General features: G+C 38.7%; 1 pseudogene; it reads left to right on the top strand.

The window, feature by feature from the left end:
* The window catches only part of LOC121163552, a 64,636-nt pseudogene extending 61,468 nt beyond the window's left edge, over positions 1 to 3,168 (top strand).
* The last annotated feature ends 15,059 nt before the right edge of the window (positions 3,169 to 18,227 follow it).

Raw genomic sequence — 18,227 nt, 5'->3', positions numbered from 1 at the left:
CGTGATTGTCTGCCTGTAGGATCAGTTTACCTGAAAGCTATGCACATCAAGAAGTATTTGCCTGATGAACAGTCAGAGTCCCGGATTCTGCAGATCAGAAGGAGGAGTCCTGGGTGCTTACAACTCCTAGAGGAGTCACATGGGTAGGGAAGCTCTTAACCTTTCACAGCCATTTGGTTCTAAAATTCAGCAAATTCCTGCTTTCCCAGAGTACAAATAACTTCTTAGCTTCTTTTACTTTCATGAAATAGGGACAAGATATAGGGTTTCTACAACACTAATATTGAATATTAGTGTATATGGATTAATCAGGATGCTGTCTTATCATTTTATAGGGTATAGGAAATTGGGAGTGAATCTGTCCTATTGCCAAGGGATACTCCCTATGTGTGCCTGGCTATAGGAGAGATCTTCAAAATGTTATTCATCAATTTCAACGTATTTTTGCATCAGAATAGACTTATTTGGTTCCATTTTACTCCCCCTGTCCCCAGTTTGTTTGAAGCTCCTTCGTATCTTACACATAGTCACCTCTGACATGGGACAAAGACCAAAGTTGGAATGGATGAGGGAACTTCAAGATGTTTGTAGGAAAATAGAATTAAAGGAAAAGTTTATTTTGGTGAAAGATTTCTAAACCCATGCATAGTTTTTTTTTTTCAAATTCATATTTTTCTTGACCTTTTTGAAAACTCAGTAAGGAGCTCTAAATCTGATGTGCACAAATCATTTGCAGAAAAAGAAATAAGAGAGAATCACAGGGTTTTTTGGGGGCCAGCGGGAGAGGGAAGTCTAATTCCCACTTAAAAACCGAGAGAATTCTGTTTTCTAAAGGGCTCAGGACTCTTCTTGCAAAACAGGTACAATACGTGAAAGCCACAAGCAGGGAGAGCCCGAGACTTTTCTTTCAAGTTCACAACTTCCCTCATTTTGGGTGAGTGCCCCACGGCTGTTGTCCCTGGGGTGTCTCCTGTGGTTTCTCTGTCCTTTCCTCTGGCAGGAGCTTGTCTCAGGTGGGTGTCTGGGATGGGGTCTCCTGCCAGCATCCTCCTGGCCCCCTGCCTCTTTCAAACCACACAGCAGCAGCCATCTGGAGCTCTTTCTGGTAGTTCCAAGAAAGGACTCAAAGGTGCTCCATTCTTTGAGATGGAGCCATGGCCAAGTCCATTCAGAAGATTAGGTGGCTGCATCAATGGCCTGTTTTTGCTGTTTGATATCTGCCAGTCACTGCTGTAGGTAGCAGATATGATGAAGTGAATGAGGCTGTTTCTACCCTTATAGACTTTTTGTTCCATAAGGAAGAAAGTCACACTCAGCGATGATTTAAATTGTCAAAACAGGTGCTGCAATAGAGATTGAAACAGAACATTATGGTTATTGGATGTAGCTGGGATGCTTCCTAGTCCCAAGGCAAATTCCTCTGCTGGAACATGGGCTGCAGCTGGCGTACACATGTTCTCTGGAAGGCAAGACTTGTTTCCTTTTTGTGTAACTGCCACAGCCCCATGCCCATGATAAGTAACATTTTTCTGTCCTGAGGCCTGGTACTCATTCAAAGCCTAGGAAAAGGTAGAATTCTGTCTTCAAAGGATTCTATCCAGCTGTGTTCCAGGGCTGGCTCAGATTTGCCAGGTGCTTATCTGTTCCTTTTCTTCAGGCAAAAGGAAAAAAGCACTTATTCAGAAGTCCATCACCACTGACATTGTAAAGAAAAATTAAACATCACTCAGTGTAATGGCAACGTAATGTTCAGTTGTGTGTCATTCCCTAAGGGTTTAAAGGTAGTTGTCAGAACATGATGCTCAAGATAAAATAATGAAACTTGTAAAAACAAAGAATCAGAAGCTAGATATACAAATAATGGCCACTCCTTTTTTAAAATAAAAAATTATTTATTTGAAAGACAGCTAAAACGAGAGGGAGAGAGAGAAAAAGAGAGAAAGAGAAAGAGAGAGAGTTTTTTTTTTTTTTTTTTAAATCTGTTGGTTTATTCCCTAAATGGCTGCAATGGTTGGGGCTAGGCCAGACAGAAACCAGGATCCGAAGTTTCATTCTGACCTCCTGCATGGATGCAGAGACCCAAGCTCCTGGGCCAGGTTCTGTTGCTTTCCCAGGCACACTAGCAAGCAGCTAAATGAGAACAGCCAGGACACGTAGTGGTACCCACATGGGATGTTGGTGTTAGAGGTGATAACTTTACCATCTATGCCACCATGCTGGCTCTGCCACTCCTTTAAACTAGATATGAGAACATAGCTTGACACAGATTCCACACAAAACTGAGTGTCTCTGCTTCGATTATAACATGCTTTTTACATGTTATAATATAAATGTAATATAAAACATGCTTCTTACTTAAAACAAAACCATTTAGAACAATCACCCATCTTATTTCTCTGACTTCGACTGCAGCAGATATTTTTTTTAACATAACAGCCTTTTTATTAATGATTAATTCTCAAGATTATAGTTGATAACCAGCAATGTACTGGAGAGTTCAGCTGAATAGTCTCATTTACTCCTCACAGTTCTTTTAGATATGTTTTATGATTATGCCTATTATACAGATAACAAAAACACAAGAACTACAGATATTTAAAGTTTGCCAAAATTTTTTTTCCAGAAAGTAAAGGAATTTGGGAAATTAGAATTTTTATCCATTCTGCAGCAGATATTTTAATGTTTCTAAAAATAAAGTATCTTTCTAGCTAATGTTGAGCAATAGGTATCTCTTGGGACAACTGGCACAAGTGCCCCAAGACTGGGGACAAAACTAAGCACCACCTAAAGAAGAACAATGCGCTGGGCAGCCTAGCTGCCAAAGCTAAGATCGGCCTCAACCACATATATATGGTGTGTGTCAGAGGAGGCACCAAGAAGGACGATGTCCTGATGCTAGATCCGGGGACCTTTTCCTGGGGTCCCAGAGTGTTTGATGGGGTCTCGGTGCCTGTAATAACATCCTGGTCTGCATCAAGACTCTGGTGAAGAACTTCCCGGTGCTTGTTGACAGCATACCCTACCATCGGTGGTACAGAACCCACTGTTCGCACTGCCGCTGGGCCGTAAGAGGGCCAAACTGACTCTCAAGGATAATCAAAGAAAATCCAGAAGGAATATGATGGAAGGACAAAGAAAGTCCGTACCAGCAGTCTTGTGGAAGAATAGTGCCAGGGGGAAGCTTCCTGCGTGCGTGGCGTCAGGTCGGGCCAGTGTGGCAGAACAGTGTTTGAGTGCTAGAGGACAGGGAGGTGGAGGTCTAGCTGAGGGGAACCAAGTCCCCGAAAGTCTTTTGTTGTGTAATAAAGATGTTCATGATTTTATTTAAAAATAAAAATGAATCTATGCAGTGTCACAAAAGCAGAACTTAGAGGAAATCTTAGCATTAAGCACATATATTGGAAAAGAATGTCTTAGATTACTGGTCACACTTTACACTTTAAGAACAAAAATAGTAAGATCCAATAAGAATCAAAGTAAGGACCTTGAAGGAAATAATAAATATTTGGGGAGAGAATCAACAGAATAAAAAATAGAAAGGCCATAGAATAAAATCAATGGAACTAAATACCGATTGCCTTAAAAGTTCAATAAAACTGATTACCTTTTATCCAGAGTAATCAGAGAAAAAGAGAAGGAAGACACAAATTAGAAGTTTCAGGAATAAACAAGAGGCATCAGTATACATTCAGTAGATATTAAAGCATAGCAAAGGAATTTGGTGAACAAAATTTACGTCAATCAATTTGGCAACCTCAAATAGATTTTTAGTTAAAGCTTACCGGCAAAAAAAAAAAAAAAAAACCCACTGAATATCCGCATAATAAATGATAAATTCCACCAAATAGTTAAGGAAGAAATAATATAAATTAAAACAATTAATCGAAATAAATTGAAAAGGATAAAATAACTGCCAATTTATTCTATGAAGTCAGCATTACACCAAAACCTCATAATAATATTACAAGCAACAACAAGTATAGTTCCGAATCCCTTTTGAGCACAGATACACAGAATTTTTACAAATTTTGTAAAAAAAAAAAAAGTTTAAATATTTATTCATCTTTTTTATTGGAATATTAGATTTACAGTGAGAAGAAGATATAGAGAAAGATCTTCTGTCTGCTGATTCACTTGCTAAATGTCTGACATGGCCAGAGCTGAACTGATCTGAAGCCAGGAGCCAGGAGCTTCCTCTGGGTCTCCTACATGCTTCAGGGTTCCAAAGCTTTGGGCCATCCTCCACCATCTTCCCAGGTCACAAGCAGGGAGCTGGATGGTAAGTGGAGTAGCCAGAACAGGAGCAAGTATCCACATGGGATCCTGGCTGGTGCAAGATGAGGATTTAGCCACTAGGCTATGGCACTAGGCCCAAAATCCTGTAAAATTTTTTAGCATCAACTGCAAGAAGAATGTAAAAATAAGCAGGCACCATGACCACACAGAGTTTATTCCAGGAATGCAAGGTTGAAATAAAACAAAAACCGTAGTTTGCCATGTTAAGCTAAATGTAAATTGTATAGTCATCTTAATAGACACAGATTTGGAAAAAAAAATGAAGAGAAAATCCAACATTCATTTCTTTTAGCAAGTGTGAAACAAAAATAAACTTCCTGGGCTTTATCAAGGAAATGAACAAAAAATATGCAACAAGTATACTTAAAAGCAAAAGATGGACCATCTCTTTAAGCTCAAAAAATAAGAAAATTATGGCCACTCTTCGAAAGATTATACTGAATGTTTTAGCAGGACAATAAAGCAAGAATAAAAGTAAAAGAGAGACATCTCAATAGGTAAAAAAAAAAAAAAAGGGCTGTCTGGAGACAAAGTGATGAACTGTATAAACATTCAATGGAATTGACAAAAAGCTGCCAACTAAACTAGTAAAGGAGGGAGGCAATGTTTCAGGGTATGCAGTCAACATATAAAAATCTATTGCATTTCCACATCAAAGTACTAAAGTATTGGGAATGGAAACAAGTTACACTTACAATACTAAGTGTAAATCCAGGTAAAAGGGATGTGAAAAAGCTGTACACTCGAAAATACAAAGCATCAGGGAAAAATCAAAGAAAATCTAAATAAGTATTTTGAAAATCAAACAAACAAAAAATGTTCTTGACTTAAAATATCTAATTTCAAGACATATTTTAAACCAACAATAATTAAAACTGTTGGATTTAAAGCCTAAATCTAGACAAATAAGTCAAATGAACAGAATACAAAGTTTATAAAAAATGAGACCTTATATATTCGTGTAACTAGGTTTCAGCAAGGTGCGAAATCCAAAAGGGAGAAATAATAGTTTTCTTTAAAAATTTGATTTGTTTTTAGCATAAATAACAATTTTATACACTTATGAGAAACAATGAGATGTTTACATTTTAGAGTGCCTCAATAAAGCTAATTAAATCTCATCTTACATAATTATCATTTTCAGTGGTGTGAACATCTGCTCTTTGATTTTATATCATGCATTATTATTAATTATGGTCACCATGCTATGCAAAATATCAGTAAAGCATATTCCTCTTCTCTAGCTGAACTTTGTATCTGTTATTTGACATCTGGCCTTCACTACCCCCTGCCGCCCCTAGCTTCCAGTAACCACCATTCTGTTCTTTATGTCTCTGTGCTTGTTTCGTTTAGATTCTACTTGCAAACAAAGTAGTTCAGTATTTGACTTTTTGTGCATGGTTTATTTCAAAGAGCATTGTATCGTCAAAGTTTATCCATGTTATTGCAAATTCCAGGATAATTTTCTTTTCTAAAGTTGTGTAGTATTCCTTTGTATCTATATACAACAATCCAGTTCATTTATGTGAGAAATCCAATGTAAGTAAACCCACAAACAGAATATGGATTACTGGTTCCCCGAGCTGAGGGGTGGAGGAGTGGGGAGTAAATGCTGAAGGAGTGCAAGGCCTCCTTTTGGGGTGATGAGAATGTTTTGGAACTAGATAAAAAGAAGCGATGGCTGTACAAATTGATAATTTAATAAATGCCACTGAATGTTTCACTTGAAAGAAGTTTAAATTTATGTTATGTAAAGTTCACCTCAAAGTTTTCCTCTTTGTAGTGTGACACAGTACCTGGATCATCATAAATAATTTTAAATTAGCCATCAGTATTTTATTGTAACTTTGTTTATAATAGCAATATGAATATGAAAAATAAAAAGTTAAGTTTAAAATTTAAAAAGTAACACAAGTGGGAAAAAAGGCATCACTGATTAAAAGAAAAAATACGGAATATCTGTATTTTGGAGTATTTTACAGTTTGTGTAAGGATATACAGAGGGGTATTTAGTAATCTTGGAAAGTAATTAGTGTACTTTATATTCAACTCAATGGTGATGTTAACTCTGTAAAAGTCCAAGTATTCTGTTTTCCAAACTAGAATATTGCAAATTCACATTGATTCAGAATTAAATGTATTTTCAGGTTATAGGTTAAATTCAAATCTAGAAGATAAGACTTAGAATCTGATCTGTGCAATTTGTGTTTTGCTTTCTCAGGTTTTATTTCCTGAGGACTCGTCTTTAAATCCGGCTCCCCAGGCTGTCGCTGTTCATCCATAGCTCCCAAGAGATGCCCACACCTCCTGTGTTGTGATTACCCCTGCATCTGTCTCATTTCCCCTGATGGACCAGGGCTGTAACTTACTCATATTTACAATTCCTAGGCATCTGGCAAAGAGATCTACTCTGACCACAGATCATAAACGTTTATAAAATTGAATGGAATTTCTGGAACAGATGGGGAAAGCGATTCAGATGGAAGGACATAAGTGCAAACAATTCCCGGGAGTTCCTGTATTAAACAGACAGGACCTTGCCCTCTGCTTTGTGGATGCTGCCACATGCTTATTTTACACAGCATTCATCACCGCTTAACCAGACAGACAACAGGCCAAATGGGATTGATTTACAGCTTATGGACAAATCTGCATTAGTTTTTATGACTTTTTACTCTCCCCTTTTTCTCTTTAGCAGGCATGCATATGTACAACTCTGTTCCTATTCATATAATCTAACCATCAGATTCTTAGACATCCTAGTCAACTTACCTTTCTATATATGAAACACAGGGGCCATGGTCCACAAATTCAAAATCGGCAGTCCTTAGATTGCTGCTTCCATTTCTCAGGTATACACTTGAACGAAATCAGATGACATCGAAGTTTACAAAGCTGAATTTTTCCTCAAATAAAAAGTTTTCACACATATGCATGCAGTGCAGAAGTGAATCAGGTTTAGGGGTACAAGTTGAAAATCGGTACCAAAACATTATTGTATTTTAAATTGGTGCCTGTTAATACATCTCTTACTATTTGCCTTATAGTACCAGAACCAGGAATACTAATAACACAATTGCTTCTCCATCACTGCACCTCCTGTGCATGTTGCACTGCAGACCTGTAGGCCAAACCACCAGCCCCGAGACCAGCTCATAAACGACTTGTGACTGTAGCTGTGATCAGCAAGAAATACCCCATCAAATACTGTTACTATAAATATTTATTCTAATATTTAAAATGGAAAAGTTTTAGAGTTTGTTCATTAGAAATCCAGCAAAAAGCACACAGAGAGCTTCCATCCACTTCCCCAAAGCCCGAAAAAGCCAGAGCTGATAGAGGCGGAAGAGAAGAACCCAGAACTTCAAGTCTCCCATCTGGCAGCAAATGTCCAAATACTTAGGCTGTCACCTGCTTTCTCCTAGGGTATACAACAGCAGAAATTTGGAAGTGGAAGTGAAACCATGGTCAAAACCCAGGCACTCCAACATGGGGTGCAAGTGACGCAAAACTTTGTTGAACCAAATACCTGCACCTGCACAACTTTTAATGTGCCTTTGAGGATGTTCTTTAACTCAAAAGTTAGGAAAGGAAAACAAAAGGAGTTTTACAGTTCAGAGTCAGGAAAACTATTGAAACATACTTTGAGCAAGAGTTCATCTCCAGTCCTGTGCGACTCCCACACTAACTGAAGATGAATAACTAATGCTGGGAGTTCTAATGGCATCTGAATCTGCCTTGGATCCTTGAGAGCACATTTCTACCTCTTTGGCACAGCGCTGCTACGAGCATAAAATGAGATAAGTCACACAAAGGCACCAGTAGCCTGCACATAATAGGCATTCGGGAAACATTATCCTTTCGTTGCTATTCAACTATGAGTAGCAGAAAAATTGTGAAATGAAAGAAAATTCCACTTGAGTTCACATGGTTTACTCTGTGCAATTAGTATATGATTTTTATAAATAGACAATCAATTTCTTCCTACAACACTAAATAAGCATTAATCAAATATTTAAAGAGTACAGGTTGTCAATGAGCATTAAATTGTTAGCCTTTCTGGAGTGCCCACATGACTCAGCCTAACCCTAACTGCACTTACTGTGACTCACAGGAAGAAGTAACTAATTTTTCTCAAAAACCAATTAGGGCACACTTAAACAGAAGAATGATGAAGTTGTGCCTGTCTTTGAAGGACTACGCTATTGTAATAATACAGAGGAAATCAGTAGGGAAGGGGGTTGAGGGAAGGGGAGAGGGAAAAATCCAGGAGCCTAAGGAACTGTATCATAAAATAAACAAATTTAAAATAAAATTAAGTTAAAATTTTAACAATCACCAACAGAACAACTTGTCAAGAGAAAGCACACATCTGAATCACTTTGTACAGGGCCTCTATCCTGTTATGCCCCCAGCACAATGAGCCATTGTATCCACCCAAAGCATCAGTTCCATGTTGTAGGTGCACTGAGTTTAAGATCCAGAAAGAAGGCTATTTTTTTCCTGATTCTTGAAAGATCCCATCATCATCATCATCATCATTATTGTTGTTAGATGCTTTTATTTCATTTCCTCAGCATTTACCACAGCAATCCTGGAGTTGATTCGTGTGAGCTTTCACCAATAACAGCCTCTGGCTTTCTGTGTCCACCTGATAAACTTGGATGGCAATTTGAGCTAGGTTCAATTAAATTAGTATATTTAACAGTGCTTTTGAAACTGTAAAAATGGTGTGTTATTTTTTGGAGAATGTCTTCTCTATCTCATTCTTCAGCACTCACACATACTTCACAAACACACTTTCTTCAAACTTTCATACAACAGTGTGTATGGACAAGGATGTATGGAGTTGAAATTGTCATTTACTGTTCCTTAGAATGTAAAATATCATAGCCACTTTGGAAAGCAGTCTTGTTTGTCTTTTAAAACTAAATATATACCTACCAGATGACAATGTTGAAGCAATCCACTCCTAGGTGAGAAGAGACTCCACAAGAAATAAAAAGCATATATGTATACATATGTATACAAAGAGATAACTATACAGATGCTCGTAATAGTTTTATTCAGCTGTCATTCATTATAGGAAAAAATGGAAGCAACATAAATGTTAATCAGCAGATGAATTGATCAGAAAATTGTCCCAGAGCTATACAGTGGACCATGCTTAGCAAGAAAAATGTTGATACAGCCAACAATAACATGTGCTAAGTGAGAGTAACCAGACACAAAAGAATACAACCTGTATCTTTCTATAGGTAAAAAAGTAAAATGAATCTATTCTAGTGGAAAGCAGATGAGCATCTGCCTGGGCCTGTGGCTAGAAACATCGACTGCAAACAGCAAGCAACTTTCTACAATGACAGAAGTGTTTTGTGTCTTGATTGTCATGGCAGCTATCTAAGCCTATATTTGTCAAAACTAATCACATTGGATGTTTAAAATGAGAGGATTTTATCACATCATGCCATGACAGTTAATTTTTTAAAAAATGGAATAACAACTTGAACAAGCACTTACGAAAACAGGATCTCCAAATGGCCGATAAACATATGGAAATGTGCTTATTATTCATCAGGGAAATGCAAATTAAACCACTATGAAATGCCACCACACACCCACCAAAATGGCCACAATTCAAGTGCCTGACAAATTTTGACAAGGATGTGGAACAACTCATGAGACATGAAATGGCACAACTACTTTGAAAAAACTGTTCAGTAACTTTCAATACATTTTCAATAAAACTAGATATTAACTACATTATGAGCCAGCAATTCTACAAATTCTACTTATTTCCTGCAAGAAAAATAAGTGCCAATGACCACCAAAGGATAAACAAAAAAATTTCACAGTAGCATATCAATTCCAAACTTGACACAATCCAAATGCAAGGTAGGAAAAGAATGAGTTAATCAGTAATGCTAGAAACACATTCTCCCAAGTTAAGATGCTGATTTGCACATCCACATCTCATACCTGAGTGCCTGGTTAGGGCCCTGATCTCATCTTGATTCCCCATTCCTATAATGTGTATCTGGAATCAGCAAGTGATGGCTCAAGCTCTTGAGTCCCTGTCACCCATGTGGGACATCTGAGTGGAGTTAGAGGCTTCTAGCTTCTGTTTCCTGACCCTAAGCTGTTGTGGGCATTTGGAGAGTAAATCAGTAGATAGGAAATCTGTCTCTTAAATAAATAAATAAATAAATAAATAAATAATAAATAAACCAGGACTTCCTTAAAAAACAGTTGTGGCATATTCAGACAATGAAACACTAAATGGTAATATAAATATAACTGAGTAATCTACTAGCTCACATAAGGACATGGATGATTTTCACAGATATTATGCTACATAAAGAAACTATACACCAATATGCTATGTGAATCCATTGGTTCAAGAACAGGTAAATCTAACCAGCTTAGAATAGTTATTATGGGCCCCCGGCATGATAGTGTAGTGGTTAGAGTCCTCGCCTTGCACGCCCAGGATCCCATATACGCACTGGTTCTAATCCCAGGAGCCCTGATTCCCAACCAGCTCCTTGCTTGTGGCCTGGGAAAGCAGTCGAAGATGGCCCAAAGCCTTGGAACCCTGCACCCGTGTGGGAGACCCACAAGAAGCTCCTGGCTCCTGACTTCGGATTGGCTCAGCTCCATCCCTAGCAGCTGCTTAGGGAGTGAATCATCTGACAGAAGAACTTCCTCTCTGTCTCTTCTCCTCTCTGTATATCTGACTTTCAAAAAAAAAAAAAAAAGAATAGTTATTACCCTTTGGAGAGATATAGTTTGGGAAGGGACACGGAAGAACCTTGCTGGATGCTGGACAACTCCTGTATCTTGCAGTGTGCACGGCTGTATCACCAGAACACAGATAGTAAGTCATCAAGCTCTCCATTGGACCCCAAGGCACTTCACAGGCATCACCATGTGCCAATCAGTTTACCACCATCCACCGAGACATGCCTTCTGCTGAAACAAGAGAAGACACGATGGCGACAGCAGCAAAGTAGAAACTCTGGATTTGTTTGTACGGACCTTATTTTTACTCATCAATGCATAGTACCAAGAATAAACAACGCAAAATATTTATTTTTTTATTTTTAACAAACCCAAAGATTTCTCTAAGACTCAGTTGGAAAGATTCTGAAACAGCATTTGGATTCAAAAGGTCCAGGCAGTGAAGAAAATTATCAACCGTATTTTTACTAAACCACCTTGTGCCACTTATATGCCTGCAACATTCTTACTTGATTTCCTTGATAGGTTCAAATTAATTTCAAGGTGACAGGCACCTTGCCTCAAAATAACTGAATTTCCTCAAGGGAGGTGAAAGATCGTTTGTAAGCCAAAGTTGGCAGATGTGAATAGCAATTTTAACCTACCAAAAAAATCATGGCTATCGGGAAATTCAATCTCCGGTCTTGTTAAAGAGCTGACAGAGCCTGGGGAAGGAATGCAGATTGGGAGAGAACAGATTTCTGCCTATCAAGAAAACCACAGCAGGAGCTCATGAATATTGATTGTGAACCTGCTCTCTCCTTACAGAGAACTGCAGACGTCAAGGCCATCCATGGTACAGGGCGGAGAGCCTGTCCCTACAGGCTGCGGCTGCGAGATTAGAAATAGCTCATCAGCTTGCAATCTAGACCTATTTCTTCAATTTGACATCGTGTTTCTAGGGAGAGAACCCATTTCACAAATTGTTGATGGACCCTATTTTGGGAACTCTAAGTTGGCGCTTAAGCAGAAAAGGATTTGCCACATACTAAGTACTCAAAAACTTGCTTACTAGAAAAATGTAAACAGAACGGAATGTCATATCTAGCTTATTTAGTGGGTGGAGTAGATTACAGGAGATCACTGGAAAGAGGACAGAGAGTATGTTCTGAAAGATAATGTCTGAGTATTTCTCCTTCCCCCACTTTTTTCATCAATTACCAGGACTCTTTTGTGGAACATGTAGTCAGTCTGTCCCTAAAGAAAATGGCAGATCTCCTAAATTAGGATTTTTGTTTTTTGATCTTCCCAGGAAATCTATAATCTAATCACTGATTTGATTACCCAGGACAGAATTAGACCTTCCTCTTTCAAGAGGCCTGTTAAATGGAAGCCAGGGCTCATACTGCACACATGGTGAGTGTTTCAAGTCACAGTGTTGGTGAGGAGCTATTAGCAACTTATTATACTGAAAAATTTCCATTGATTGCACATCAAATAGGAAAAGGCCTAGATGGAGATATTTACCACCAGAGGAAAAAGTCATCTTTCTGACTTCTTGCAAGAAATGAATAAAAACTGCAGTTTTAAACTTTCTCGTATTTAAGCACCCATAGTCCTTCTACAAATCAAATGATGATTGAGCAACCTGTCTCTTATCCCGGAGGAACTGACATTGGCAAAGGGAAATGTGCTCTGTGTTCATGCTTTCCGGGGTGGGGGGGGGAGGAATATATATATATATATATATAATATCTGTCCTGGCCGTTTCTTTTAGCAGGCCTCAGGTCTGAGAGGAATTACTCTTTTAAGACTTTCATTAATAAAAGGGTGATAAAATGCAATATCTGAAAGCACTGGAGGCATGATTTGCTTGTGCCATGTTCCATGCAGCAATGAAAGAACCTTTGCCTGTGTGATGCTGATTTGCTTGCAGATGGAGATATGTAGTAGAAAGAAAGTCGTTGATTGGTAAAGAGATTCCCGCTGGGCGGCTGAAGAGAACACATGAGAACCGCTGAAAACTCTGCTCCTTTGCGGTCAGATTCCCATTTAGCTCCAGATCTGAATATACTGCTAAGAATGCCCGTGAACAGATAGTCTCAACTCTCCTTGTCTGTGCTGCAGGAACCACTTCCAGAGAGTCATCCATGCTCAACTAAAACCTCCACACCTCTGCAAGGTTGTACATATCCCCACTGAGAAAACTTCCTTATCAGACAGATCATCCTGATTGGCTCAAGCCTCCTGCCTGCTGGCTGCTTCCTTTCTCAACCCGCTTATTCTCAGTTTTTCTCTCTGAACTTTGAACACATTTTGGTGAGTTTTTTGGTACATTATTTTCCCACAAGTCCTCTTGGTGGTTTCAACCATCTCTTGAAAAATGTTTCTCCCCTCTCAGCCATCTTGTCCTGCAGGCTCTCATTTTCTAAGTATGCATTTTACACTGAGCTATGCAAAGTTACAGCAATGTTTCAGTGCAAAATTCAAAAATAATATCAATGCTGGTGACTTGAAAACCATTCTTCTACTAATATAATAAAGGCATATATATATATATAGTTGAAATGCACATTTACAGAGAGAAAATCTTTCTTCCATCAGCTGATTCATTCCCCAAATGGTTGCAATAGCTAGAGCTGATCTGATCTGAAGTCAGGAGTCCAGACTCTTCTCTGGTTCACCCACGTGGGTGCAGGGTCCCAAGGCTTTTGGCCCTTTCTCCACTGCTTTTCTAGGCTGAGAGCAGGGAGCATAACGGGAAGTGGAGCATCCAAGACTTGAACCAGAGCCCATATGGGATCCTAGCACTTGCAAGAGGAGAATTAGCCATTGCACTGGGTTTCATAAGGAGATTTTTTTTTTTTTTTTGTAATTTTAGTGATTACATTAAGCAAAACCCTCAGTTCCTTTTTCACAGAATCTGTTGCCCAGTAGCATTTCCCCATTCTGTATTTGGGCAGTTAAGTTGTTAAAGGTAAACATACATGAGAACATTTAGTTTTGCCTACTATTCCAACCTGTCAAGACTATTTTGCTTCCTGATTTTATCATCAATCATATTCACTAGCTTTTCCAATATTCTGTCATCTCCATACTTGATAAACATGTCTGCTCTGTCTTCATCAAGTCACTGATAAAAATGTCTAAAAGAACGGAGTTCAGTAATTTGTCTCTAGAGATTGTCCTTCAATTTCATGAGCTTTTCCACCAAATATTTCTGAGCATCTACTACATATCAGAAACTATGTCAATAAAAAGGAAACAAGCTGAAAAAACATATAACGTCTCTGCTTGTAGAAAATGTTCTGTTTAATACATAATATAGTGCTAGAGCTATTTTTGGTTAAGAACTTTTCAATTTATTTTTTTTAAAAGACAGAGGTATAGCGAGAGGGAGAGACAGGCACAGAGAGAGAGAGCTTCCTTCTGGTAGTTCACTCTTCAAATTGCCACAGCAGCCAGAGTTAGGCCAGGCTGAAGTCAGGAATCAGGAACCCATCCGTATATCCTATGCAGATAGCAAGGATCCCTCATCTTCTGCTCTTTCCCAGGCATCTTAGCAGGGGGCTAGATCAGAAGTGCAGCAGCTAAGACCTGAAACAGCACTCTGATATGAGATGTTGCTGTTCAACTGGGCTTCGCCAGCTATGCCACAACACAGACTCCTATCTGTTAAAGCTTTTTAAGCATCATTGATTCTGTGAGACAGTGATTCCTTTCTGCCACATTGTGCATCAGAATATCATGGGAGACGTAATCAAATACTTAACTAATAGAGTAAATTTCTGAGGGACCCTAATGCCTAAAACATTATCAAGAGATAAAATAAAGCTAGTTTAAGGAAAATTGGTAAAACTTTAAGACCTCAAGCTTTCTAGTCTATACCTTAATTTTGATTTCTTTTGCTTCATCTTCTGAAGAGTAGGGTAGCATTTCTCTGTCTCCAGTGGTCAGATTCCTGCTCCTCCCCATCACTTCACTACCAGATATTGTGTAACAAGATCATGTCTTAGTGTGGTTCCCTCTGGGATTTGGTTGCACTTTGTTTGGCTCTAGAAATGGCAATGTTTCTTTGAAGTGACCAAGTCCTGATATACAATTCCTCCCTAACCCATTGTGTTGAGTCACAATTGCTTTGTTTGAGGTGTTCTCAGTTTGAATTCCATGATGCTCTCTGGAGGCCAGGAAAGGAGGAACAGCAGCTGAGGGGGTCATTATTCCTCCTAAGATCAACCGGATTCTCAAAGTTTACGGCTCCATCAGCCTCTCTAACTCGAAAAGCTTATGGATCTGTAGCATTGCACAGGATCTGTACTCATGGATTTGGTTTCCAGCCACTTGTCATGGAGGAAGTTCTCACGGTGGGGACCACATAATGCTTTTCAAATATTTGGTTGGAGAAGTCATATTTGTAATAGATGTACTGAATGGCAAGCAGTCCATCAATTCTTCTAGCATTCTCAATTTCTACACTTCCTCTAGTCCCCTAACCAAATCCCAATTTTGATTTTATTTTATATTACTTGTTTCCACCTAGCAACATTTCCATTTTATTCAAAAGTACAATACCCAACATGATAATCATTCAATAATTCATCAAGTTCAATGTTTCAGTGCAGCTCCTTACCTGCATTTATCTTCACTCTTCAATTCCTCATTTTGAATCCTTACCTTATGTGGATTTCTTGTCAAGTTGTTTTTGTAAGAAAGGCTGCTATGTAATAAACACAGCTTTTTTTTTTTTTTTGAGATCTGCCTGTTTGTCTTACACTTGAACAAGATATTCACTTGCAGTGGCATTCTTTGCTCATACAACTTTTCACATGTCTTATATAAACTTTCACTGTCTTTATGATGGAAAAGGTGAGGGCTAACAAACTTATCTCACTTTTTTTCTCTTTCTTTTCCCAATAGCTTAGTACAACACGTATCACCATGGAAGATAGTTTTTGAGCATAACGCAGTAACATTAGTCAATAACAAATTTTTTGATCTATAAACTTTTTAAAATCTGAATTGATCTTGGAAAATTTTTCCTATACTTTTTCCTTGAATACAACAATTGTTCCACTTGGAGGGTTTTCTCCTTAAGGCTATCATTCCTCTTTATGTAGGATTCTCTTGCTTTCCTCTATGTCATTAGCCTCTATTTGTTTCATTCTGCATATTTTCACAGTATTTCATTGTAATAATATCAAGTCTTGCTCTTATTTCTTCTTCTTTCTCTGTTTCTTCCTTTAAAAAAATATATATTAGAAAGGTAGATATATATAAAGAGAAAGAGAGATCTTCAATCTGCTGGTTTACTCTCCAGTGGTCGCAATGGCTGAGGCTAAGCTCACCTGAAATCAGGAGCTTCTTCTGGGTCTCCCATATGGGTGCAGGGTCCAAAGGTTTTGGGATACCATCTACTGTTTTCCCAGGCCATAAGCAGGTTGCTGGATGGGAAGTGGAGCAACCAGGATACAAACCAGTGCCCATATGGGATCCCAGCACATGCAAGGCAAGGATTTAGCCACTGGCCTATTGCTCTGTTTCATGATTTTTTTTCATTCATTACAATAATATTGTATATATTTTTTTACTTTTGCAATATCTTCTTTCATGTAACTCAGTTGTTTCAATAATTTTCTCTTTCAGTCTTTAATTTATTAGTCATACTTTCATTATGCTATTCAACAGCATTAAGTAACTGCTGGATTTCCTCTGTTCCTGATTTACATTTTCTTCTCCATCCAATGCTTTGTGTTTCACATTTTATGTGCACACATCTGTTTTTTAAACTGTATTTGAAAGGCAGAGAGAGAACGTCAACTCCCTACCCCAAATCACTGTCCAAAATGCCTGCAAATCTACAAAGGCCAAAACTGAGTGGTAGGAACTCAATCCAGATCTCTTACATGGGTAGCAAGAAACCAATTCATGTGAGCTGTCACCCCTGCCTCCCAGATTTCTGTATTAACAGAAAATGAGAACTGGGAGAGCCATCAGGTCTAGGACCCTGATACTCTGACAAGGGGCTCAGGAAATTTGCCCATGTCTTAAATGCCAAATTCCCTGCCCATGCGTGGATTCTAGTGGACATGACTAAATATGATTTTTCACGTTTGCCCTGCTGCTCCTTTTCATGGAACTCATTTTAGAGTGACGCTGTCTAGGTATTCTGTTGCTCTTGTTCTCCTCTTACTTAGTCAGAGGTGGGATTGTTTTCTGCCTTGAGCCTAGGTAAGGACTGAATATACAAAATTCTGATTGCTTTTCTATAGCTTGAGGAAATGGTGGAAAGAGACTGGGCTGTACTCTCATTTGAGATTTGTTACAAGTCCCAAGACGGAAGCTTGTCCCCACTTAACCCGAGTGCGTATCTGATTCCCAAGAGGGATAGCCTCAGACTCTGTGTCCTGTACACTCTCCGGGCCTTCTGGTCCATCAGGGAGATTCAGGGCTCTCTGCTTCCCCTCTGCCTCCCTTGCTTGTAGTTATCACTTTTATTGTGCTTCATTCAAGAAAGCAAAGAAAGGTAAGAATACAGACCCATCTGTATCTTTTCAGATTTCAGGAGACTGGTATGTCATTTGGGATTTTCTCAACCCATCCTTGGGCCATCTGGAAAGAGTGGCAAGTTAAGAAACTTAGTACCCGCGCCTTTCTCTACTCTGCTCAAAAGTCTTTATAGCTTCTCTCACCTGCCATGCTCCTCCAACCACACTCCTTATTAGGATGCTACTGTGGAATTTCATTGTTTTACTGTATGTTGCTTATTTGGCTATACATCAAGACTGCCCTTTTAATCTTGTATTTATCTTGTAAGCCTTCAGAACTTTAAAAAAGATCTATCTGGAGAGAGAAAAAGAGAGACATTTATCATCCCTCTCCTCAAACACCTGTAAGTGGGAATTAGATTTCAATCCAAGTCTGCCTCATAACTAGCAGGAATCCAACCTCTTGTGCTGTCATCTACCACCTCCCAGTGCACACCAGCAGCAAGATGAAATCAGAAGCAGATCCAGGACTCAAGAAGTGGGCACTTTGATACAGGACTTGCTTATCTCCACCAGTTTCCCAACCAGAATGCCTAATACCTGCCCCATGGCTTTTTAAAAGGTGAACAACAACAAAAAAGTTATCTCCAGCCTTAGGACATGTGTAAGTGTCCTTTCAAGTAAGGGGTGTGTCTTTATTCTCGAGAACCAAGAAACTGACAATGT

Source organism: Ochotona curzoniae, unplaced genomic scaffold (genome assembly GCF_017591425.1).
Source record: "Ochotona curzoniae isolate NIBS_2020 unplaced genomic scaffold, NIBS_Ocur_1.0 contig_64, whole genome shotgun sequence".
Classification (NCBI taxonomy): domain Eukaryota; kingdom Metazoa; phylum Chordata; class Mammalia; order Lagomorpha; family Ochotonidae; genus Ochotona; species Ochotona curzoniae.
This window is presented reverse-complemented; position numbering and strand designations above follow the sequence as displayed.